Below are 24906 nucleotides of genomic sequence, written 5' to 3'. Positions count from 1 at the left end.
AAAATGTTTCAGGTGGTTGGAACAAAATTAGATCCAGTTTCTTAGACACAGAGACAAGTTGTGTAGTTTTGTATCTACTGTTTTAACTCATTTTTCCATACATTACCTCAATAAATGTTGACCATGTGATTGGTAATGAAGATCTGCAAGACTTCTGTGTAGGTCAAGGGCTTTATCTGGTGAAAGACCCACTACTTTCACAGTAGAGCAAACTCCATCAAATCTGTGGCATGAGTATTTCCATGTATTTATTCAGTCACTCTTTGAGAGGGTGGTGCCTAACCTTGGACAGTTTTGGCACACAGATCACTTTTTTGTATGTCTTAGGAGTGTTAATCTTAGTGTAAAGCACTATAAATATGAGCACAAGGAATTTTGAGATTCACTTTTATCATTGAAGTTCTTCATGTCCTGGGACTCGATGCAGTGTCGCTGGTGAGACAGGCTTCACCAGAGCTGGATCAATGACTTTATCCTGCTGCAAGTGGAACATGTATCATTAATTCTTGAGCTGTTGTGTGTGGTGTTTGGCTCCTTTCCAGAGCAGGAGAAGCTGCCTGGACGTACTGTCAAGTATGTGCAGCTGTGTCATGAAACAACAGACCTGGCTTTTCTGTGGAATAGTGTTCAAAAAGGTGAGCTTGACATAAACTCAATAGTAGAAGTGTAGTGGAGTTGGCAATGCTTCCTACAGCCATTTAAGACACATTTAAAATACATAGCCCAGGAAGGAAAATATTTCACAGATATTGTCTCAGTTAAAAATTGAAGTTCAGGGACTTCTTTTAGGAAGGTGCTGAGTTCTTTGGCGGTGGTCCAGTGATGGGCTTTGACATGCCTTTAAATTCAAATCCAAGATGTCAATATGCCTAGAATTATGCAAGTGCTTAAGGACCTTGCTGGATTTTGGTCCTCAAGCTTTCAGAGTTAGTTAGGATCTGAGAAGTGCACTCAGCTTTTACTTTATCAGTAGTCATATTATTAATGAAGTCACAGGTAGCAGAAAATGAAGATGTGGGCAAAGCAAAATTTCTCCCACTGGTTAAAAACTGGATGCCATTTTTATGCTATGTTACTGTTAATGCTGAATAACTTGAGTGAAGTACAGATTCTGCAGCTTCTTTTGGAGTTGCTGAAGAGACTGAGGGCACAGACTTGGCTTGTGTTCCCCTGAGGATGATTCAGGACATTGACAGCTCTTTCTATTGTCTGTAAAAGCGCTTGGGGGATTTAGCTGCCTGTGGGAGATGCCCACGTTTGGGTCATGTGAAAACATCCCTGTATCCTGCACTTTATGAAGATCCAGAGGAAAAATTGATGTTAGGAGCTCAGGAAGATCAAAGAACCCTATAAAATTTGGTAGAGCTGTCTACAGATTTGTGCACAAAGTCTTTCTTGACTCTTTGAAATGGTTTCATTTTAGATATTTAGGTGATAATACTTTGAGAGGGCGAGTTCTATATAATAGAAGGTTATAAATTGTTGCTATGCTTGTATTGCAGAAATGCAATGAAATGTGCTTTTCTTTTTCTGTCTGGATTCATTTAGAGGAACACAGTGGAAGCTTAGAATGTGTTACAGCCCTGTTTGTTTATTTGAATGCTTGTGACAACATCAGGGGCTCAATCCTGCTCCATTCTGGCGTTTTGCCACTCGCTTCACATAGGAGCAGAATTGGGCCTGATGTAGTTCAAATATTAAAAATGTACCACGTGTGTTTTGTTTTTTTATGGACTCAGAATATGAGCAAACGATTGCTTTTTCTTCAGACAGAGTAGTTTCTGTACTGCTCTCTTCATGGCAGGAATTTTTGCATAATTTTTAATTATATTTGGCCATTATTAAAAGTTCCCAGAATTAATGCCATATGTAAAAATATCTTTCCCAGAGCCTCCCTATGAAAGAGCAGCTGCTGAAAGTGGTCAAGAGTAATGTAGGGCTCTGTATATTTTTTTTTCTTTCTAAATACTACAACGGGTAGAATGTTTTTACAAAGAGGACAGTGCACCCCTTAGTGTGCCCCCTCTCTGGTATTTAGTCTAAATGGAAAGTAAATAACAAAGTGTAGATAGCAGTAAAAGTATGTTCCCAAAGCCTTATGTTGCATTTAAAGTAGTATTGCAGCATATGGTAGCTGGCAAACATTAGAATAAACTTGATTTCTGTTGCTTTCTTCCAAGAAACACATCTGTTGACATAGACATGTAATTTCTGCAACCCTGTAACATGAATGTATGTACAGTGTTATAGCAGCAAACTGAAGGATGGCTAAACTTGAAGGCCTGCAATAAGGAGGCATACATTCTTGCATACATTTTTATCCCCCTGAAAAGTTATGAAAAATGCCTTCAGACTGAAAATCAATATATTTCTTCACAGAGTGATGTTTTACTGACTTTAAAATAATTTCAGTATATGTTGTCACCCTTGATGCCTTTCAGTTTTAAAAAAGTAATTTGGAATATCTTTCTTATAAAAGAGGTTGAGATAACTGGATGAGTTTTTTAATTTTTAAAATTGAAGATGCAATTTTATGGTGGAGAAGTCAGCCTCTGCAGAGTGATTGTGTGTGAATTAGATCTGGATCAGAACTCAGGGCTCAGCTCAGTCTGTTATTTGATGCTAAAAAGCATTTTGAGGGGTCTTGTGTGTAGGAAGGCTTTTGTTCTGGTCCTTGCATGTACACCCAATGACTGGTCCCGTGTTCCTTGCTGTATGCTTTGTGTGTCTTAAAATATCACATAGCAAGTTTTAAAAGGTTTCTTCAGATATATGCTTATAAGCTTAATCAAGATTCATAAATGATTAAGTACATATGGCTCAGGTCTCTTGTGAGATGTGAGGACTCCAACTTTTGTACATGAAGCTGAACATTTGCATTTTGTTCCAAACTGAGTTTTGATTTCAGTTAAACAAATCTAAAGTTTTCATTCAGCTATTTGGCAGACCTTGTTATATTTCCATGCCTTCTTGATTGGCTGCTAAGGACAGTGACCTTTAGATGTGCAGTAAAGTATTGTTTTGACTTAGCTTTGCTTTGATTTTAGTCATAGCAGTGCACATGCATACAAATTTAATCACAATTTGTGGAGTCTATATTTAATATACATTATCATTAAAACATTTGAATGAAATAGATGCATTGTTCTAATATGTAGTATTTGGTTCTTGTATGCAGGACATGGAGAGGACTCACAGGAGAGTCACTAGATCATTCTTCTGGTTCTGCAAAAAGCTTTGTTGTAGAACCTGACTCGTACCTCCAGCTTTGCTGGCAGCTCCTGTTTGCTGTGCAAGAAATTGGGTTCAGCTCTTGCTGCAGCTGGGCTGGATCTCTTACTGGCTTTGCCTGCATGTGGTTCTTGCCTTGTGTTCTGCCTTCTTGTGTCCTGAGAAATGAAGAGTGGAGGCCTGTGGAGGAGAGGCTTTATAGAAGTTACACAGAGAAATGCCTGTGTTTGTTTGATTATGGGATGTTACATGCAGATCATACAGATATAACTTCTATATACACAGTGCAGACATTGAAAACTGTAGCTTCCCTGAATGGCCTGCCCTGCCAGATCTGTGCTCTGCAGTGTTCCAGGGAGAATTGGAAAGAACCCCTCTCATGTGTTGTATCATGAGAGTTAATTTTTTTGTGTATGTGCTGAAAGATTGAATCAGCTTTTATTGATATTGGTTGTCATTGCAGCACGGTGTTACATTTGAGGCCTTCAGAATGCATGTCTTAGGGCTGGTCTTCCCCTCTTAATACCATTCTACCAGGCCAAACTTGCAAAAAATAAAATAGCTGGGCACAACTTATTTGTTATGGAACTTTCCAAAGAAAAGGTGCCTTTGAAATGGTGACTCCCAGAATTGGACATAATACAGGGAATTAGTAAATGCAGCTGAGAACTTATCTAACAATGCCTATTTAACTGTTCATGGAGAAAAATACTCCTCCTTCTCTGGGCTGCAATATATTTTGATAGAAGAAAGCAATGCTACCTGAAATCCTCTCGTTTGTTACAGTGAAAACAAATGTTTTCCCTGTGAATCACCCATTCGTAGCTTTTTTTCTGATTGGGCTGGTAAGATGAGAATTTTTGTTAGAGTTGCCACAGAAACAAGTATCAGTATGCATGATGCCTCAGTTAAGTTTGGGTCTTACATTTTTTTCTTTGTTTTTACAAGTGATCTAAAACTTTATTGATGGTCAGTTCTAACAAAGAAAAGAAACCTCTTTTAAAACAAAGCTCTAACCTAATGAAAGGATAAACTGACAAAGGCATTTCCAAGTAAAACAATTCTTTTATGTAGGTCAGTTGCAAAATGCTAATGAAAATGCATCTTAAACAGAGGTGCTCAAAGTGGTCAGTGTAACTGTTTTGACACATATAAGTTTTTTTGCTATGTATTTGTAACAGAGCTGTTGAAATCTCTGTAAAAATAAAACTTTTCTGAAGTAAACTGTTCGATTGAGAAAGAGATCTACCCTATATCAGCATAAAAGCTGCAAAAAATTGTGGGAAACAGCTACTTAAGAGCCACTGTAGGGACAGGCACATTCTCACTTCCAGTTGCCCTTAAGAGATTCATGAATAATGACTGAGTAGTTTTTATATTTTTTTTCGTGATAGCTTGTACAGTTTGGCACTTCAGAGAAATGCTATAGGAAAAGAGGCCTAAACAAGGTCTGAAAAGAAAGGAGCCCTGAGAGAAATATCACTCTCCAAATTCTGATATGCTATAAAACATAGCCTGGCTTTGCAGTCTTTATCCAGAAGAAACTTCTTTTGGAAAAAGGTGGAATTTCGCTACATAAAGAAACTGAGATTCAGTATTTCCCTTCCCTGTAGGAAGGTGTGCAAAAGCTAGGGATAAGTAATTTTTAAAAAATCATGAATTTTATTTAAATTGCATATGTGTTTAGACATACATACATACATGTGGGTTTATATTTTAAGAAATGTGAACGCTTTTAAGCACCTGAGTTTTGATTGTGATCTTAGACATTTACTTTGTATCCATTGCAGGCATTACCTAAGCTAAACTAGCACAGGTAGGTTAGTGGAACTGAGTCTGCTGTGCCATAGCCTTCATTTCCTTCTGTGGGAGTATAATTCAGCTTATAACTCTCCCATTCTGAAAGAGTGGTCTCTGCACTGTTTTACTTGTCCCTGAATGTTCAATTTAGTGTGTGACTCAATTTTAAAAAAGCATTTAACTCAAGTAAGCCTGGCTTGAGCAAGTGGTCTTGGTCATGTTTTATAATGATCCTGTCCTCAATGTTTATGTTTTTTGTAAAGTTTACCCAATGATTGCCAGGTGCTCAAATTGTCCCCATTTGCTCCTTACTCCTTGGAATGAATGGTCTTCTGTGATCCTCTAGGGTTTTTTCTTCTGACACAGAAGTGCTGACAGTCATAGGGAAGCAGCAGCTGAGGAGAAACCTGTATGCTCACAGTTGCTGCCTCCTTGGGGAAGTGGTGGCTGATGCTTTCATCCTGCACCACTGCTCACAGCATGGGACAAAGCCAGAGGCATCCTTGCTGTCATTGCAGCAGTAGTCATAAGTTCAGTGGTATTTTACTAGACTGTCATTTTCCTTATTTCTATATACACAGGAACCTCACAGTGCTCTTTGGTCTTGAGATTAAGCCCTCAGTTTTTCCTCTTGGTCCTTTTATCTCAGTCCCATTACTTACAATTGCTCCATTGAATCTATTGATAGCTGAATTTTCAGCAAGGTTTGAAAAATCAGTTTATCTCCAGCAAAAACAGACAGCACACCAAAATGCCTATCTGCTGGTTAGTGGGGTAACTCCTAGCTATCAAATAATGCATTTACATTCTTTTAAAAATAAAACTCTAAGAATTACAGGGAGAGAGGGTAATTTCTGACAGTATGTCAGCTTACAGAATTGCTTAAGGTGGAAGGGACCTCTTGAGATCACTTAGTCCAACTCCCCTGATCAAGCAGGATCAGTTGGAGCAGATTGCCCAGGACTGTGTCCAGTCACTCCTGGAAAATGTGCTAAAATGCGTGGTAGTCTGTGGTTTGTAACACCCCCAGCTGTACCTTTCAGACCTATTAGCTATTTAATGAAGATCCAGTGCTAACATTGTCAGTGTTCATAATTCTAGATCTGCATTTTTTTCTTATTCGTGTGTCCTCTTATTCTGAGTGTTTGTCCTGTGGCAGTGATTGATTGCGTGCTGTGAAATGAAAGAACATATTATGCTTATGATTTCTAATATACTTGCCTAATAAAACTTTTAAAATGGAACAGTTAGTTTAAAAATAAAGAATAAGCTGACAAAACTACAGTTGTTCATGGAGAATAGGGAATGGTTTTAAATTTGAGTAATACTAATAACAAAAGACACACTGTCGGGGAGTTTTCCTGTTTGCATTTGACAGTAATTATAGTTACCTGCTTGTCACTTAATAAAAAAAGATGGGGATGCCTGTTAGGTACTTGATAATTTCATCTGATTTAGGAAGCAGCTGGGTCCCTCAGTGATGGGAGATTTTAGGACCTCAACAGCTCCTGTTTGCTTATGTTTCTGAGAACCACAGCAAGAAAAAAGTGGCAAACATAGAGTGGAAAAAGCATGCTGTGCTTTTTCTTCAAAGTGCAATTGAGGTGGCTCTTGAAGTGAGACACACCTTGAACTGTTTCTTCGAGGGCCGTTGGTCTCTCAGCTGGATTGTCCAGGTGTCTTAGCTCAGTTGAGCGGTAGAGTGACAGAACGCTACTTGGACTTGAAATGTTTATAAGAGGTAATAGTAAAACCAGCAAGCAATGAAGTCTAATTGTCCTACTGGGATATGATGAAAGCCTTTATGAGACTCTCCATGTCCTAGTGGGACAGTATGGGTGGTAACTTGGAGAGATTCATAAAATGCAAGTAGGGCGGCTTTACAGTTGGATTAATACAGGCTTCAGAAGAAGCCACAGGGTCAAAAATTACTTCCAAGCCACAAGCTTTAAAGGCCAAAAGATCTGCAGTGAAAAAAGAGGTGAGTGATCCACCTCTGTGAAAGGAGAGTTGATGTTAAGTTACTTTGGCTCCAATAATCTTTAAGATAAGATACACGTTAATGATGCAGATATTATGTCTGGAATTGAATTACACCACAATGTATGAACTAATTCCAGCAACTTGATTCTTGAGTGAGGAGTTAAAGTGTAGTAAGAGGATTATTTGTGAACTTTTTGAGGGATTAAAGTAAGGAGAGGGTAATGTTTTAATACACTGAAATTTGGTAGAGTTATAGGGGCTCATAAAACATAAGCAAGAGAAATAGGTGAGAAGGGAAGATGGGCAAGAAGATGATGACAGACAGTTTTCATGTATCTTGGGAAAAGAGCACTGGAGGCAGGTTGAGATGTTTAGACTGCTGCTTGGGCAGGGGAGACCCAGTGGAGATGTACATTCCATTCATCTGAATGGCTCTTCTAGTATAAACATTGCTAGACACAAGCACAGGCCAGGAATGGCAAATGATGAATGACTTAGCAAGCTATCTTGCTGGGTATTTAATCTGTGTGGTTATCTAAATAATTTGAAATGCTTCTCTTGGCTTGAGCTAGGCTGGACAAAATGAAGTGCCATGCATTAAACCTTGTGCTGTTTCAGTTCTCAGGTCCCAGCAGGAACCCAACAAGATATGGCTCCATGAAGGTGATACTATATTAAACTAACAGTACAACTTGTATCAGACTTGGTTCCAAATTCAATACAAAAAGTCATGGCTTTAGAAGGCGTTTTAAATCTAGCACTAGCACTTCAATCACTTGCTGATGTCAGTACAAAAGAAGTGTTTTGTACAGCTGCTGAGTGCAAGGAAGATGAGAGGTTAAATTGGGTTAGCGGAAATGAAAGATGTGCTGTGGAAGAAGTTTTGGTATCAGATTGTTTATGGAATTTCTCATTAAATAACAGAAGTGTTTAAATTGGAGGCCAAATTTAAAGCATTCTTTTTTATAAATTTTTCCCTATTTATGTGCAATTGAAATTATTTACAAAGGTGTACAAGGAAACATTAATTTCTTTCTCTCTTGAAAAGGAAAGATGATGGCAAATTCATATTAGTTTCTTACTGTTCAGGCCTTCTTGAGCTCAGGCCTGAGCCACCGGTGTGTATTAAAATAATTCTGCTATTCTTACTACAGTTGATTACATAGTTATAACAGTTGATTCTGTTATAAAGGGTGGAGGCACTTGGTGGTTCTCCAAAGAAAGTGAGTAATGATTGACCTAATGTACAGAGCACATGAATAACATATTCTTTTGGTAAGAAATTTATGTTTTACAGGGTGTGCTAGAGTTCACATCCCTTTTTCACATCTTCCAAAAGATTTTAAAATACTCAGCTGCTCTATTAAATTTCTAATTCAACAAATACTCAAATACAAAGTATGCATTAGATAAAGCTCTTGAGTTGAATCCAAACATTGAAAAATCTTTTAATCTGCCTTGAAAACAGCTGTTTAGAATTTTGAGTAGAAATAACAACTTCCTGCAGCCTACGTTGTTGATGTCCGTTTCAGTTCAAGCTGGGAGGAATTTCTCTTTGTTACTCTGCAGCAGCAAGCCTTGCATCTATGATTCGACTATCCCTCAGACATATTAGGACCGGTATCCTGGTCCTCTTTGAAATAAATGAATGAATAAATACACTTCCTTTGAATTCAGCATAATGGAAGAGAGACTTACGGAGAAGACTTAGATAGTTTTGAGTGGGAGTTGTCTGGAGTGCAGCTTGCAGGAGCTCCTTTTAGCATCTCCCACTACTGAGAGACTGCTTCATATTGGTCTGCTGAAGGAATTCTTGATATGAGAATTGAGTTTTTTAGTGTCTGAAACTATTTAAACAAATTAGATGGGATTTGTGCATATGCATATATAACTTTTATTCTGTTCATAAATATTTAGATAATCATATAAAATGTTACACAGTGATTTGGCATCAAATAGCATATACAGAATTTCTAGGCAACTACCCATTGCATCCCAGGAAATACCAAAAGAGTTCAAGATGACTGGCATTTCAATGAACATCTAAAGCAGTGATGATTTGCCTCTTAGTGTAAACTATTGCCAAAGCCCTGCAGGGAACAGTTTGTGTTTATTCTGCAGCCTATTTTGCTATGTCCAGAGGGTAGATTATACATGCAGTTCACATGCACACACACACACACACACACACACACACACACACACACACACACACTTGTGCCTGGATCAGTTTTATATTCAGATATTTGGGCAGTACTTTCAACCCAAAGATAGAATTATTGACATTGTTCAGAGAAGTGAAGCCTGGGTGAAACTTTGTGGTGACTTTTGAAGTGATCCAAAACCTACTCACATAAAATAAATGGATACCCAAAGACCTAAATGGGCTTTGAATCAGAAGTCAGAGAGACCTGGTCAGATCTTGTCATCCAGATTTCAGTAAGGTTATTGAGAAGCAGTTAGGTCTGTGCTATGCTACCACACAATACTATCGATCAGTAATTTTAGATAAAAGTTAAAAGTGCTTAAAAGCATAAGCCACAAATATGAATATGTTTTATTGAAGATTGTGGTTATAGTGGATAGAAAATATCATTATATGGTATTTATTTAACTGCAACTAGGAATTTCTGGATGACGAGTGAGAAATATTCTAGTAGAGTAAATAGCAAAGAAAATCAGTACAGCCTCTTTCAGTTTTATAATACACTGTTCTTTTCCTTTTGGGCTTACTTGCCACAGTCACAGTCTTTCATGTGAAATTTTCATTTCTAAAGAGCTTTTGGAATGCAAGTGTGTTAATGAGCATTGATTAATGCTTAGACAAGTTTGTATATAGCCTCCAATAACCTCTGATAAAGCATAAGTAGTCCTTTTAAATATAAAGGAGATGTTTGCATTTTAGTAGGATTTAGGTTATGCTCAGATTTGAGCAGATGTGGAAGAGTTTTGGACCTTCCTTTTTTTGCTGAGATGATGTCCTTGTGTAATTTTTTTAATGTTTGTTGTTTTTGTTCAAGTAGTCAGTATTGTGTGTGGTTTGCAGTGGGAGGATGTTGATGCAGAGGTGCAGATGCAGTACCCAAGATGCCAGTGATTCTCCACACCTCTTTCAAAGCAGAATGAGATCACAGCAGAATTTGATCTGATCACAGATAGAGATCACAGCTGCCCTGCAGAGGGGCAGCCTGATGCTCACATGAAAAATAACCAAGATCACTTTTGGGAACAGGGCTTTTAATCAGCTGTTTAAAAGTTGCTGATCCAATTTCAAGTTTCTAATTAAATGAAATAGGAGGAAGAAAGAGATCAGCATGCTGCCAGGCAAGAGTTCCAATTCAGTGGTTATCTCATTTCAAACGTGTGGGCTAAATATCTTTATAACTTAAGCTTATAGTATATTCACACACTAATAAAATGTTCTTATATGAGGGTAGTTTAACCACCACAAGCTTATTTTATAAGACAAAACTATTTGATGCTCTAAAAATATTTTTCTCCTGTGAATGTTATTTACCACAAGTGTAGTTGAAACCTGAAACTTAATTATTAAAGCAGATCTTCAGACCCTTTCCTGACAAGAATGATGTGGATAAAAGACATTATTTCTGGAGGAAATCCTACTCGCCTTTTGGACATAGTGCAAAATATTTCTGATAATCAGGAGGAAGTTTTCTCTTCCACTGAAGTGTCTTAAATTATGAGCTTTCTACAGTTTCCTGAGAATTTTTTTAAAGCCACCTAAAAGTTTTCCCATCGTGCTGGTTTACAAGCAGCTGAAACTTTAGACACCACACAGAAGAGTCTGTTCCACTAACATTGCTATAAGTGAATCACATATGTATTGATGACCACCTAGACTGCTAAATGTGCCCATTCTACAAAAAAATAAAATAAAATATTTCCTACATTTTTAGGTACAAATTTAAATTGGCACTGCAGTTGCTAAGCCTGGCAGCTTAGGTAGATGGCAGAGCTCTTGCAGAAGAACTTTAAATTGCATTATGCTGCATTCTGTATGCTTCCCCCTCACAACTCTTCAGTGCTCCCCAGCAGTAGGAGGGTGCTCCCTCTTCCTCCTGCTTCTCTTCCCCTCCCTCCTCTTACCTTGTCAGTAGCGGGAACCCTGAGGTGCTGCCTGGCATGTACTGCTCCCTTGCAGTACTTTGTCCCAAGCAGAATTTGACTTCTAATACCCAAAGTATCATCTGTCACAGCTATGAATCTCTTTTGGTTTGAGGGTAAGAGAGTTTAATGAATCACTGGCTTCCTAATGGCTTGATACTTCATTCCAGTGAAGTTAAAAACATACTCAGGATTTTTGGTGGTGTGGGGCAGGTCCTATATCTAGAAAGGTAAGGTAAACATTGAGATACTGCCTACACTTAGATTACCTCACTGCTGTTCTTTTTCTGAGTCCTGATTCCTTGACAGGATCACCTGTTAATTTAAATACCTGGTTTGATGCTGAGTTACACCGGGAAGGCTTGTTGAGAGGAAAATAAATGAACAGGGTGCACTTAACAGTCTGTTTTGGCTGTGAAATGAAGCTTGTTCTTCTCAGAAATAATTTTCATATATATATATATATATATATATATATATATGCATATACACATGCATGCATGCACACCTTACTGCTCTTTTTTTTTTAAATAAATTTTGACTCTGAAGATAGGAACACAGTTAGACCTTATCACAGTTTATTCTAATCCACTCTATTGTTCAATTATTGTTCTTTTAGTGTAAAAGATATTTCAGAAGATAGCACAAGTTTTTTTACTATCTAGCAGAAATCCTTTAGTGACAGCTTGCAATGTTTTTCTTATTCAATATGGTTAATTTTATTTCTTTGAGATGGATAGATAAGGAACTGCCTGATTGAACAGATAAGCAGTATGTTGTCACTGCTAGATTAGGTCATTCTTCATGGGGTTTCCAACACCTTTTTTATCTTGTATTCTCATTCATCACTGGCCTGGTATTTCAGGGTAAATAATTTGTACTTTGTCATTTTGAAAGTATCAAAGTAGAAAACAAACACAGATATCAGCTCTACATATGTGAGGAAGATGCCTTTTGGGAAAATGGATGGTTAATATCTGCAATTTGTGTAGTCATTGTTCATATTTGGCCACCCAATGATTCTAGTGGATAGTATTTCAGAGTGCATAGCCAGATGTATCAGTGAGGTGCTCACTCTATTGCTGGGATGTTCTCAGGCAGCTTTTTGTGTCTTGCCCATGGCTGTTTGTGGAGCACAGGGTTGAGTGCTGCTCCTGCCCCTTCCCCCTGCCAGGCATGGTGCCTGCTGAGGGTGGCCCAGCTCCTGGGCGCAGCTGGGATTGTGCCCACCCTGCTCCATACATGGGTTCCTCTCCTGGATGGCTTTGGCTGCCTGGTGGCTCTCTGCTAGCTGGCTCTCTGGCCCTCATTTTTACCCAGTTAGTTGGCCAGCCTGTCCTGGCAAACTTCCCTCTCCTGGTCGGCTGGTGAAGCTCTTGGGCTGGCCAATCTTTTGCTTCCCTTCCCTTCCCTTCCCTTTCCTTTTCTCCCCTTCTCACACATGGTGTCTGCTGGCTCCCACTGTTTATCTCTCCTTGTCTCTGTGCCTCCCACTCATTTCTTAGATTTGCTTTGATCCATCCCGTCTTTGCTGCCTTCCTGTTTTTCGTCCCTCTGCTCTTTTGCTGTTTTGCTTCTTTGTATCCTTGTTTCCTTCACACTTGTTCCCTGAAGGCTTTTTCTCTGGCTTTCCCCTACCTACAAGCAGCATGTATCTTTTCCAGAGCTTGCTGTCTCTCTTCTGTCTGTTCAGCTGATCTAGCCACATTGTTTGAAACAGTTACTAACAGAACACTAATTTGTGTTACAGGTTGGAGAAACTAATGTTTATCACTTTTTATTTAGTATGTGTATTTTATAAGTTCTTTATAAATCTAGTCTATGCTTCCATAGACACACCCACAGTAAAACCCCAACTGAAGCACTTTATTGTGCTTCTGTTCCATTTCCCCCCCATAATTGTGGATTATCAAGTATCTGTGTATTCTCTATAATTCACTGTCATCTCCCTTAGGACTCTTAGAAATGTCACAACTCACTGTTTTAATCCAGACATCACAATTATAACTCTGGTCCCACAAACACTTCATTATGTTAGTGTGGAATAAGGACTTTTGGATGATCACAATGGTGGGAAAGGAAGTGCAGGGAAAATTCATGGCAGTTGAAAATTTGCCGGTGTAAGACCCTTTGAGAGAAGGCAAATAATGTTCTGGTTATTCTTCTCCTGCTTGTTTCAATCTGTGTTCCAGAGTCCTTATTCAGATACAGTTCTGGATGATTCTGATTGAAATTTTATCTGAGTTAGGACTAGAGAAACAGGTATCTGTTGTTAGATGCTGTAGCACACTTGATGTGATATGTGGTTAAGCCCCCTGTAAATATCTACTTTTTTGTCCCTATTTGATTCAAATCTATTTTTCAAATGTGTCTTTTTCTCTCCACATGTTTTTATTCTCCCTAATTTATGGGGTAACCTAATATCATAAATCACTATAAATACTGATTAACAAGTCTGTCCCTAATGGTAACTACCATTGTCAGTGGGGAAATACTCTTATGCCTCCCATATTTATTTTATCCTTTCATGACAGAAATATGAATCCCAGGTGAGAGGACATTGCTCCTATGTAGCAGCCAATTCCCTTCAAGTGAATCATCAGTCCTTCTCCTCTAAGATTTTAAAAGTTTTTGGGTTGCTGTTACACATGTGTGTAGATATATTTCTGGAAAAAAACGAAGTTCATAGCATCTATTGAGTTGGAAAATTAATTAGACGACCTAATTGATTGTGCATGAATTCCTCTGTGGAATGTGTTCTGCTGCTGTTGCACTTGCCCAGCACAGAAAATCTCCTCGATGAGCAAATTCCTCTCTTTTACTAGAAACTGACAATTAATTAACATTAAAAACCCTTATAAAACACCGTAACAGTTCCCCCTCCAAAAAAGGAAAAAAAACCAACCCAAACCAACCATAAAACCTTGCAGAATCGTAACACAAAAAAACTTTACATGAAGGTTCTTTTCTCATTTTATTAGAGTAATGCCAAGAGGTCTGAACTCAGCTTGAGGCTCCCTTTGTCATTCAGAAAACATAGAAGTATGCATCTCAAAGCCTGTGTAGTCTAAAGAGGAAAAAGCCCCACCAGCATCCAGAAGTATTGGCAGCCCCACATTCCATGTGGGGAGCTAATATACCGGGAGATTAAGTCACTTGTGTAAGGATGTACTGGGAGTCTGTAGCAGAGTCTGAAACTGAACCCAGGTCATCTCAGTCCCAGCCAAGTGTCTCAACCACAAGACTCTCCCCCCTTTTCAGTATGTCAGTGTAGAAAGTAGGCCAAAAAGCAGTTTCCAGCCTCTAATACACAGCGTTTTGCAAGGCTGTGAAGTATTATGTATTAGACAGGCATCTGGATCAGCAGCAGTTTCTGCGGATACTTTTATCTGTAAACAGAAGCAAAGCTTGTAAGGGCTTTGTAAAATTTACATAAATTACTATTTTATCAATAAATAACATGGTTTAGTTTATAAAGACTGTACTGAAGTTCAATGCATTTTAATGATTTTTAAGAATGGAAAATGTGTTTGAAGGACTTCTGTTGTCTGCGGCTCTCTGATTTTCGTGTGTTTTAGATTCCGGTGCCACTCATCCATCATGATGCATTAGCAGTGATGCGTAGCTCGGCCAGGCTGTGCAGGGTGCTGCAGCATGCAGTGCAAGCTCAGAGAGGGAGGCTCGGGTCGCATGACAGGCTAACGCTCCAGTGTTATGCAAAGGTTAAGTATTCCTGTGTTGGGAGTTAGTGAGGCTTGCAGTTTGCTGACCTAAATCCGAGTGATTCCTATTGTGTTGAATATTTGCTTATCTTTTGGAACATCTCTGTATAGCCAGAGTGTAACAAAACTTCAGCTTGAATCTGTACCCTGAATGGAAGAGGATAAAAGAAGTGCAAGTATGAGTGAATATATGTATGTTTATAACCATCCCCGTTCTTCAACTGGGATCTCCCATTTTGGACAAGAAATCAGCATTAGTGTGTGGTAGTCTGTAAAGAACAGGCCAGTGCTTGTTTGTTCCCCTCAGTACACTAGTTAGTTATTCACAGACACCTGGCTTGTTTGCTGAACACCTGATTCCTTTCTCCCACATCTCCCAAATAAAAATTCCTTATCTAGTTCTTGCTGACTCTTATGTATGTTCTGGAGCACCACTTTATGACCTCCATTATTTGAAACCATTAATGCCAGATGTTGTGTACATTTACACAGATAAATGTCAGTGATTGTCATGAAAAAAAAATCAGCTTTGGTGGGATTAATGCAGCATGAAGGTGAGAGAAATCTTGTTTTCTGAAATAAATGATGAGAAATTATTCAAAATGGTGATCAGTGTAATGAACCATTCAGCACACATGACAGTTTCCAGGATTGTGATGCTATTTCTTGTAAGCACATGATCAGTAAAATACAACTGGAATGTGTAATTCTTGGTAGAACCACTGTGGCCCAGCTTTTGACAAGGGGCCTCTGACCTCTGGTGGGTCTCTCCTCCCCAACACCCCCCAAACACTGGCTGTTTTCTATATGAGGGAGTGTTCATGCAGTCAAAGGCAATGGGATTCCCCCACTGAATGATTGTTGTCTAATCAGTGAGTCTAACCTTTCCCTTGTACCATGCTGGATGTCATGTCTGGGCACCCACAAAACCAAGCAGTTCTATCTAAGAGAGAGGGAAAAAAACCCTGCTAGGATTCTGGTCTTAGATCTTGAATGTTCCTGTTGAAGACACTGAGGCTGGTGACTGTTTCCAAGTTACAATGATTTGTCCCACATGTGGAGGCAAATGAAATCTTAGGACCTGACATTCCCTTCAAGAAGTAGAAGAGATGCCAGTTTCCAGTGCTGAGGCAAAAATAGATTTGCAATATCTGTTAGACTAAAATAGTGTATACAGAGCAAGTGTGATGAGTGAGAAAAGGCCAAAGGAATCAGCACAAATGCTATTAAAAACTTTAAAAGTGTTAAACAATGTGCTAAGAATGTGGAGCTGCTTGCACTTTCAGTAAATGCACGAAACCTTTCCCATATTTATCCAGAATATTCTTGGTAATTTGAAGTCTTTTAAAAAAATTCCAGCTGTTCTTGAGTAATACCTTAAGTTAAAGAACCAAGAAGTGCTCTTCATTACATCACTAACAGGAGCCAGTAAAGACCTTTTGCTCTTCTTTCCTGCTGCATATGCAAGTAAGAAGAGAACTTGACCCTTAGTTTGAGAATTGTCTGTGGATTGATATCCCTTCCCCTCCCCATCCTTCCTGTTTTAAGGTACTTATTATTCTGTACTCTCTCACTGCTTAGGAAAATCAGACTTTTGATGTGGTTTTACAAAGAGTTTAATTGACAATTGTCATAAATATTTTCTGTCATCTTAGATTAAAGATGTGATGGTCATCAGTCACTTGAGGCTGGTTATTTATTGACTCTGGGGGACACCCATTAGTGCTAAGCAAAGAGAAGGTTCCTTCAACCAAGTGATCAATGAAGACAGGAATGACAGAAGGCCTTAAAGAATGAGTAATGAAACATATGTATTAGCATCTCATGCACTTCATTTTGGTGGGTGTAATATATATTGAATAAAATTATACTTCCTTAGTTGAAAACTTGTGAATCGAGACTAGATCATTTATCTTTTTGGTTTTTAACTTCTAGTAATAGAAATTGAATGCATGTAATAATTCTAGAGTTATGGCATGTATTCTGTAACATTTCGACAGAGATACCTCAGGCTTGTTCAGAGTTAAATAATGCATGTTACTGGTGTGTTTATTTTTGGACCACGGTCTTAATGCAAATCCCATATATGTGGTTATGCAAAATGATCCAGATTCTGGTCATGATTACACTGGTGTACACACAGAGTGATGCCACAGTTTCATTGAGGAAGGAATCTGATCCTGTAACACAGAGGGTTGCATGGTATTTCAATTAAGTAGTTGATGTGTTTCACCATAGAGTTAGAGGTGAGGTATTAGTGTCTGAAGCAATTTTTGTACATTACTGACTTACATTTTTAACACTTCCTGGGATTTTTTTGGTGAGGTGTGCAGCCATGAAATGAAATAATTGTTAAAATATTTCTGTAAAAATCAAATACTCTGTGTTGTCACTGTTTTTCAAATATTTTTTCATGTCTTTTTAGCTGGCTGTTTAAAATATGAAACTCTGTGTTACAGCCTTACAGAAGAACAGTATTAGCTACTCCAAAGTCTGTAGGCTAGTAAATAAAAATCACATCTTATCACAGAAATACATGTATATGAGAATACAAAAACCTGAGTGAGTGAGTGAGTGAGTGAGTATCTGGTTGAAGAAATTTGGCCAGGGAGTTGTCTGCCATGTGGAGAATCTTTACAGGGATAGCATCTGTTTGCCCCTTCCTTTCATTCAATAGGTTTCCACTGTTATAATTTCTCAGGAGTGGTGTTCTTTTTGGATTATGGGAAAGAGGGAGCTTACTTCAGACAAGTTTGATGATTCCTGTTATAAAGGAGTAAGATATTGATTGTTCTAATCGCCTTGTTAAAAAGCTGCCAGAACTTCAGATGTTCAGGGTTTTGTTAGGACCACAAAAGCTATTTGTGTATGTATCATTAAGTTAACTTATCATTTCAACATCCAAACCATCATTATTACATTTACTGCCTTCCCACACTGAAAGCAAGTTGAAAACAAGTTCTCTCTGTTCTTGCTGTATGTTTACTCCTGCTGTGTTTCACTAAGCTTGAGCACTGAAAATAATTTTCCTTTCTCTCTCCCACCTCCCCTTTTTATTTATAACCAGTTTTCAGTTCTGAACTGAGTTTTATTCCAGTGCTCTGCAATTGCTTTCTGTCTCACGGCACTGCAAGAGAGCATTTATATTTTAGAAAAGAAAAGGTTATTTATATTGTATTGTACCACTCCATCTCCTTTGTAAATGAGAGCAGTATCTCTTTAAAGAGTACACATTGCATTGTATGAAAGCATTTTCCCTTTCTTTGGATGCCACTCCATCTAATATTCTGTAAGTCATTAGGTACTATTTTTCTTACACAGTTTGCACTACTTCTGGATAGTCTTAGTTACTTTAGTCAGTGTCTTTTGAAGCTAAAGGGAAAAAAAATACCCAGAGCTCATCCAGTAACTTTGTCTTTGCCTTTACCTTGCTAGTTCATAGTTAATACTTAGTGGTATGTAAAGAGATTTTCTATAACGTGGCACTCCTAAGAACACTTTTGAAAAAAGAGTGATAAACTTCAGCCAACTTGGTCTTTTTGAGTGAAACTTAGGAAATTCTGTAGTAGAATCCATTCTCCTTAATAATCATCTGGCCTGGACAATAAGTGTCACCAAAGCTAGTTACTTTTCAGCAAAACAGGAGATGAAAATCAAGTCTGAATTTTATTTAGTTGTTGCTAGCCTGTGAAAGAAATTGGAAAAATTAAAATCTGCAAAGACATGGTCATTTGCAGCTTATACAGCAAAGTAGGGTAGGCTCGAGTTTGTCAGGTAACTGACTATTCAGAAATGAGAAGTTATTCTACATTTAGCTGCATTGCTTACTGTTTTCTTCATCATGGAAAAGAATAAAATGTGGTAACAATTTTCTGTATTTGGATTGCTGCTGCACATAATTGGGAACAACAGAGCTAAGGCTTTGATTTTGGTGAAATGCTTAGTCTGCGTGTTGGATTAAAATGTGTGCAACAAATCACTCCAATTCTGTAATAATAATTTTTGAACACTATTTTTTTATTTTATTACTGCAATGTTATTGCTTTTCAGCTACAGACTTTGAGAACTGGGTCAGTTGCAAGAACAAAATTGGCATGAAAATACTTGTATATTTGTTCTGGAAAATAGATTGCCAACATACTTTATAAAATAGTCAGCCTGAATTGTTCTGTGCATCAAATGTAAGGGATAATGTTAGTCTCATATTATTAGTAAGGTATTAATTCAAAGTTCTGTTCTTTAACCAGTATCCTAGGAAGACTAGATAACATGTGCTAGATAGACATGTTAAACAGATCATCTGTGCAGAAATGGATTTGTGAAGCAGCTTACAGAATGGAAAATAAATTTAGGCTGAAGTGTGCCAGCAAGTCAATATATGAGAACAATTTGCAACAAGCAAAGGTGAGGAAGACATGAAGAAATGGGGTCATCAGATTCATGAATTAAAGGGTAATATTCCTGGGGCTGCATTATAGGAGGCAGTAACTAACTTTTTGGCTGCCGAGTACAGAAGAGTTATGGTACCAGAGTTCGATATGCTTCCATGGATTTTTTTTATTCTTGTGAAAATAATGAGAAGCAACTTGGAACTGTGATCTGTCCGCAGCACAGCTGTAGTAGTTTGAGACATATCTTCTGCCAGGTTTATATCCCTGCCAGAAACAGTGCCTGAGTGGTTGCACTCTGAGTCCCTGGTTCCAGTGACATCTTAGCACTAGCCAGTGTTAAATCTCAGCTATTTGAGCTCAGTGCTGCACTGTGCACTGAAGCAGCTGGGAAATGGTCTTGCTTATATGTGAAACCATCTCTGGCACTGGAAGGGAGCAGACAGAAGTGGCATGGTGATAATTTCTTCACATACCACATCCAAACCTACCAAACCTCATTGGTAAGAAGCGTCAGACATCATAGGAAATAAGTTTTTAAATATTTACAGAGTTTTGTTTTCTTTCCTTCTGAACACTCTCTGATATCTTTGCCATGTACTTTCCAATGATGACACATTGGGATCTGACTGGGGTGAGTAATGGTGTCTGGCTGGGGGGAGGAGAGGACAGGGAGTGCTTAACAGTGAGTAATTATTTAAGGAGATGGCTTGTGTGGAAAGAAAAGTGTGTTGTGATTGGATGCATTTATCAACTGGCCTTTCAGTTTCACCTGTGGACAGAGCACTATTGTGTCTGAGTTTTTAAATAGTTGGAAATCAGTTTATTGAACTAACTTGGGAATGCGTCAGATTTGGTCTTGATTTGGTCTGTGAATTGAGATGTGTCCTCTATTAGAAAAGATGGAAGTAAATGATAATTACCATGGTCATCCCTGAGCATGGTCATTCAGTTTTCTGACCAGCAGTTAAGTCCCAAGATCTTGTATGCAAAATATCATTTCATGATCAATATCATTTCAAGTCTGTAAGTAACTGACAGGAAAATTTTGCAAGTGAAGATGGAGTTACAAGCTCGTTGCTCTTCCCTATTTCCTTTGTACAGTGACACACAGAGGTTTGCATTATTTTTTTATGAGGTTCATGTATGTAGAACCTTCTGTTTGTCCTCTCTGTCCTTATCAGGAGATTTTAGTATGTCTGAAAATACCTAGAATCACTTTGATTTTGAAATTAAGCCTGAAATTAATTTTGAAATTAAACCTTTGTGTTCTGTAGCTCTGTGCCGTGGTGATGCTCTCTACTACAGTCAGCTTGATCATGCTGTTTTCTTCTGTGCCATGACTCTCTGCAATTCTTTGAATTGCACTGCAAAAATTGCACTGCAAAAATCCTTTGAATTGCACTACAGACAGAGCACATCCCGCCTTTTGAAATGGGGCAGGTTTGTGGTTTTCCCCATCATCTTCAAGTGTACTGCTACCTTCTCTGAAGAGAGTGAAATGACTGAACTACAGTGAAATGTATAGTGATGGATGCTGTGTTTTTCCATTGGCAGTATAGGTGTTTGTGTATTCTTTGGCTGTGTGGGATCAGGTTCCAAAGGAGCATTCTCAGGTACAAGTGACTGTGACTCCCTTTCCTGGGCAGGGGCTGAGCAGTGGCACAGGCTGCCAAGTGCAGTGGGTCACACTTGGGCATTGCTGAGCTGCTGTGCAGAGATGAGATGGTGTTTCTGCCCTGTAGTTTCTCTTCCAATGTCCCTCTTTTATCCCCAGCTGATGAAAAAACCCAAACAAAACCCAAACAAGCCTCCAAACAGCAGAAACAAAACTGCTGCTAGGCAGGAAAATAAATTGTACTAATGATCAGCTTTAAGGTACTTCCCTTGCCTTAGAGGCCTTTCTGACCTTTCTTTCATTATTTGTGTGATAATGGAATATTCCTTTCTTTCCCTTTCCCTTTCTCCCTGTGCTCGAGAAAGGGGAAGTTGCTGGCTTGTGCTGTCAAGGGGGGGTTTCAGTTCCACAGCAGTCTTGGCTGCATTTGGGGTGCTGAATTCATGCTGAATTTTCCCCCTTGAGGTGCAAACAGAATGGAGCTAACAGGAGGAGCTGGGTTTGCTGCTCCCGCAGTGCTGCGGCCTGAGGTACTGTGTGAGCTGTGCATGCTGTGTTTGGAGAGCTGGAAAAACACGGCTCATTTTATCATTAGCCATTTTTCTGTGATGGCAAGAGATGGAATTTTCCTGTTTTAGGTAATGAGATCTTGATCATGATCAGATAAATGCTGGCTTGCTACAGTCTATGCTTTGATCTCTGTGTTCATTTGATTCTCATTTATTTTAAGAGAGGTGAGGGAATCTATCAATCTCCCTTAACAGGTGGTTATCAGTTTGCAAATTTAGGCTGTTAATTTGAAACAGCAAGAATGCTTTTTAGGATATTTATAGTGAATCCTAGAGAATAGAGGGACCAAATTTTATCCAGCCTCCTTCCAGTAGCTGGATATTTAATCCAGGTTCCATTAGTTCACAATGTTTTTGAACTTTATTTTTATATCAAAAACTATATTGGGCTTGAAACTAAGCAGAAGTTATTGTGAACTAGGAGCTTAAGATGTGTGTCTGGTGTCAGAAGTCTTGCACTATCTTGGTGCTTGTAGTCTCTCTGGTGCTGTCCAGAATTACTTGGAACAATTATCCTTATTTATTGCTTTGCTTGGTTTTGGTCAAAGCCTGCCAGGACTACATATTTCAGCAGCCTCTCTACTGCTTTTAGGAATATAAAGGATCTTTTGAGAAGATAATTAAAATTACTTGATGGTTCTGACTGAAACAGGAATGAGCTCTAGATCAAAATGCAACTTGATTCTTTCCTGTGGAATTAATAAGATGAATTGTTTCATGGTGTAATCTGGTGCCCTCTTGCTCTTTTTGACAATATGTAAACTTAATGTTGTTTTACAGTTTCTACCATCTTCTGAATTGTCTGAAGATCCCTGTGGAATTATTCCTTATCAAAATAGCTAAGAAGTGTGTGAAGAAGCAGATAAAATTGTTAGATCATAATGGCTGCTGCCTTACTGAAGGCTGCTTGCACGTGCTGAAATTTGCATTACAAGTAACTCAGACGATTTCAATATCAGTTGCACATCTTAAATAATTTTACTAAAATAATTTAAAGACTCAGCATTCTTCAGTTAATTGAAATTGTCCCTGAGGAAAAAACAACAAGCCATACAAATTGTGTAATAGTTTATCCAGGTATATTTTCCTTCTTTCTCTCTTTCATGTTCCTGACTGGTCACTGGTACCTTGTATTTGAGCTTGACTTATTGAAGTAGTTTGAATAATCACGAATGACATGAATGTATAATGAATCTTTGATGCTACAAAATAAGGATTGGGGTTTTAAACTCATATCCTCTTTTCATTTTGTCACTGTGTTAGTAGAATCTCATTTTCTACTCATAGGTCTTCACCTTGTAATAATTAAAAAAAATCTTAAACTCACCATTTAAAACATTTCAATTTTAAAGTTCTTTTTATTTGGCCTCTGTATAAAAAAATGGATTGATGTGTGGCTTTCTCTGTGGCCTTGGCCTGGCATGTACATTCAAATGATCTTTTTCATATGGATTTTCTGACTTTTAGAACTTTCTGTTAAGAACAGGGAAGAAAAAATCTTGTGAAAATGCAGAAGACTATATTTGAGAAAATAGAAGGAAAGCTGTATTTTGAAGAAAACTGGGTATTAATAATAAAATTTATCAAGGCAAAATATTTGGTGAAAATAGAGACTGTAATTCACCATACTAAAGTGTTATGAAGTTGAATAATAGCAAATAGGAACTGGACTTGTTTGATTTTGAGTGCATATTTGACTCACGTCTTGTTACTGAGACCTTGTGGAAAGATTTGCATGATTATGGAGCTAACTTCATTGGGTTCACCATATTTCTAAGACATATTAGCCACTGCTAAGTCATTTATAGCTTGAAAGCAAACAATTGTAAATGCTGATCCATTCATATCCTACCATAAAACACAAGATGGGTTATTCACTACTGTCTGACGTGTGCTCCCACTGCGACGGAGAACAAAATGACTCCTTTTTAACCCATCTATATATAAACGGCAGAGGGACAATCCACAATGGGGGATTTCATTCTGGAGAGGTACTTGGTAGATTTCCTGTTGCCAACACAAAACTATGGCATTTCTAACAAAATTGTTGTCACTTGTTTTAAGGAGTTACAACATTGGGAGTTTTACATAGAGTAAAGCACATATTCTTATTTTGATCAAGGATGAAAGATTGATCTGGGAAATATTTTTTTTATTTGATAGGTATAATTGATCATGATTTATTTGTATTAATTTCTGTGTTGAAGGAATAAGATAAAGCTGGTAATACTGAGTTTGAGCTGCATGCTTCCAAAGCTGCTTTTCTAGAATAAGAAATGAGAAAGAAGGCAGCAAAACAAGCCTGGGAAAATTAAAGCAGTTACAAAAAAGCTTTAAAATAGGGAAAAAAACTTAATAGAAGCTGTAGTGTAGAAAATTCATATGGAAAATGAAGGGACACAATAAGAAATACCAAGCCAAAGAAAGTTAAGATGATAATAAGGAATTAAGTAATCAAGGGCAAGAGAGATGTTATCAGAGATTCTGACTTGTTTCATGATGAGGCTGATGGAATTGCTGTAGAAGGGTGGCAGAAGTGTTCAGGAAGTGTAGTTGTACTGTTTAGAGGGGATAGGACTGGAATTTCATACTTGAAATCTGATAGCCTTTAAGGCTGAAATTAAATAGCAGGAATTTGATTTACGTATTTTTATACAGCTAGTCCAGCTAACCAGGGAGCCTGAAAATAGCTGATGGGTTCTCACAGGTTAATTCTCCACAGAGCTGGAAATATAAAGCAAGTTTCCAGAGGCTGAAAGAAAATTGTTGTTGATCCAGTATTTTCAAAGGAAGAGAGATTATCTGAGTGATTGTAGGAGTGTTAAGCAGACAAAAGATAGAATGGCAGTTATTGGAGTGATACATAGTTAATGAAGAAGAAATGGTATTTAGTGTCATTTGGTAGGACTTCATCAGAGAAAGATCCTTCGATCTAACTCAATATCCTTTTGATATCATCATGTTAATTGATTAAGATAACAGTAGCAATACAGCATTATTGTTTACCTTACAGGATTTCTGTAAGCCGTTTTAGTAATTGTATCAGAATGGCTTGATTAATGATTAGAATTACAGCATATGGACACAGCATCTCTGGTTGGCATGAAGATTAATTCAATGATAGGCTTCAGGGTGCATCTGGTGTGGGGAGATAAAGCAGATGGAAAATACATCCATTCACATTTCTGCCCTATTTAAAACTTTTTAACAATGGTTTAGTGAAAACATATTATCGTTAACGAAGTTTGGATGTGGCATGAAAATTGGACAAATTTATAATGACCTGAATCTATGGTAGTATGGATTACTTAGTGACCTTGGCTGAAGTATCTGGTAACTACTTCAGTACAAACAAACAACAGGTTCATCATTTGCTGGCTGTGCTTACATGATACTGGACTCTGTCCTGGTGCACCATAACAAAAAAGCATTTTAGAGTTGCTTGTGAAGAATTAACTGGAGTGCACACC

At 38.1% G+C, this 24906-nt stretch overlaps 1 protein-coding gene across 1 annotated transcript in view; it reads left to right on the top strand.

Annotated features, from left to right (window-relative positions):
* The window catches only part of FBN1 (fibrillin 1), a 146194-nt gene that overhangs the window by 26162 nt on the left and 95126 nt on the right, over positions 1-24906 (top strand). The window lies entirely within an intron of this gene.

The sequence above is a fragment of the Cinclus cinclus genome, chromosome 13 (assembly GCF_963662255.1).
Source record: "Cinclus cinclus chromosome 13, bCinCin1.1, whole genome shotgun sequence".
In the NCBI taxonomy this organism is placed as follows: Eukaryota; Metazoa; Chordata; class Aves; order Passeriformes; family Cinclidae; genus Cinclus; species Cinclus cinclus.
This window is presented reverse-complemented; position numbering and strand designations above follow the sequence as displayed.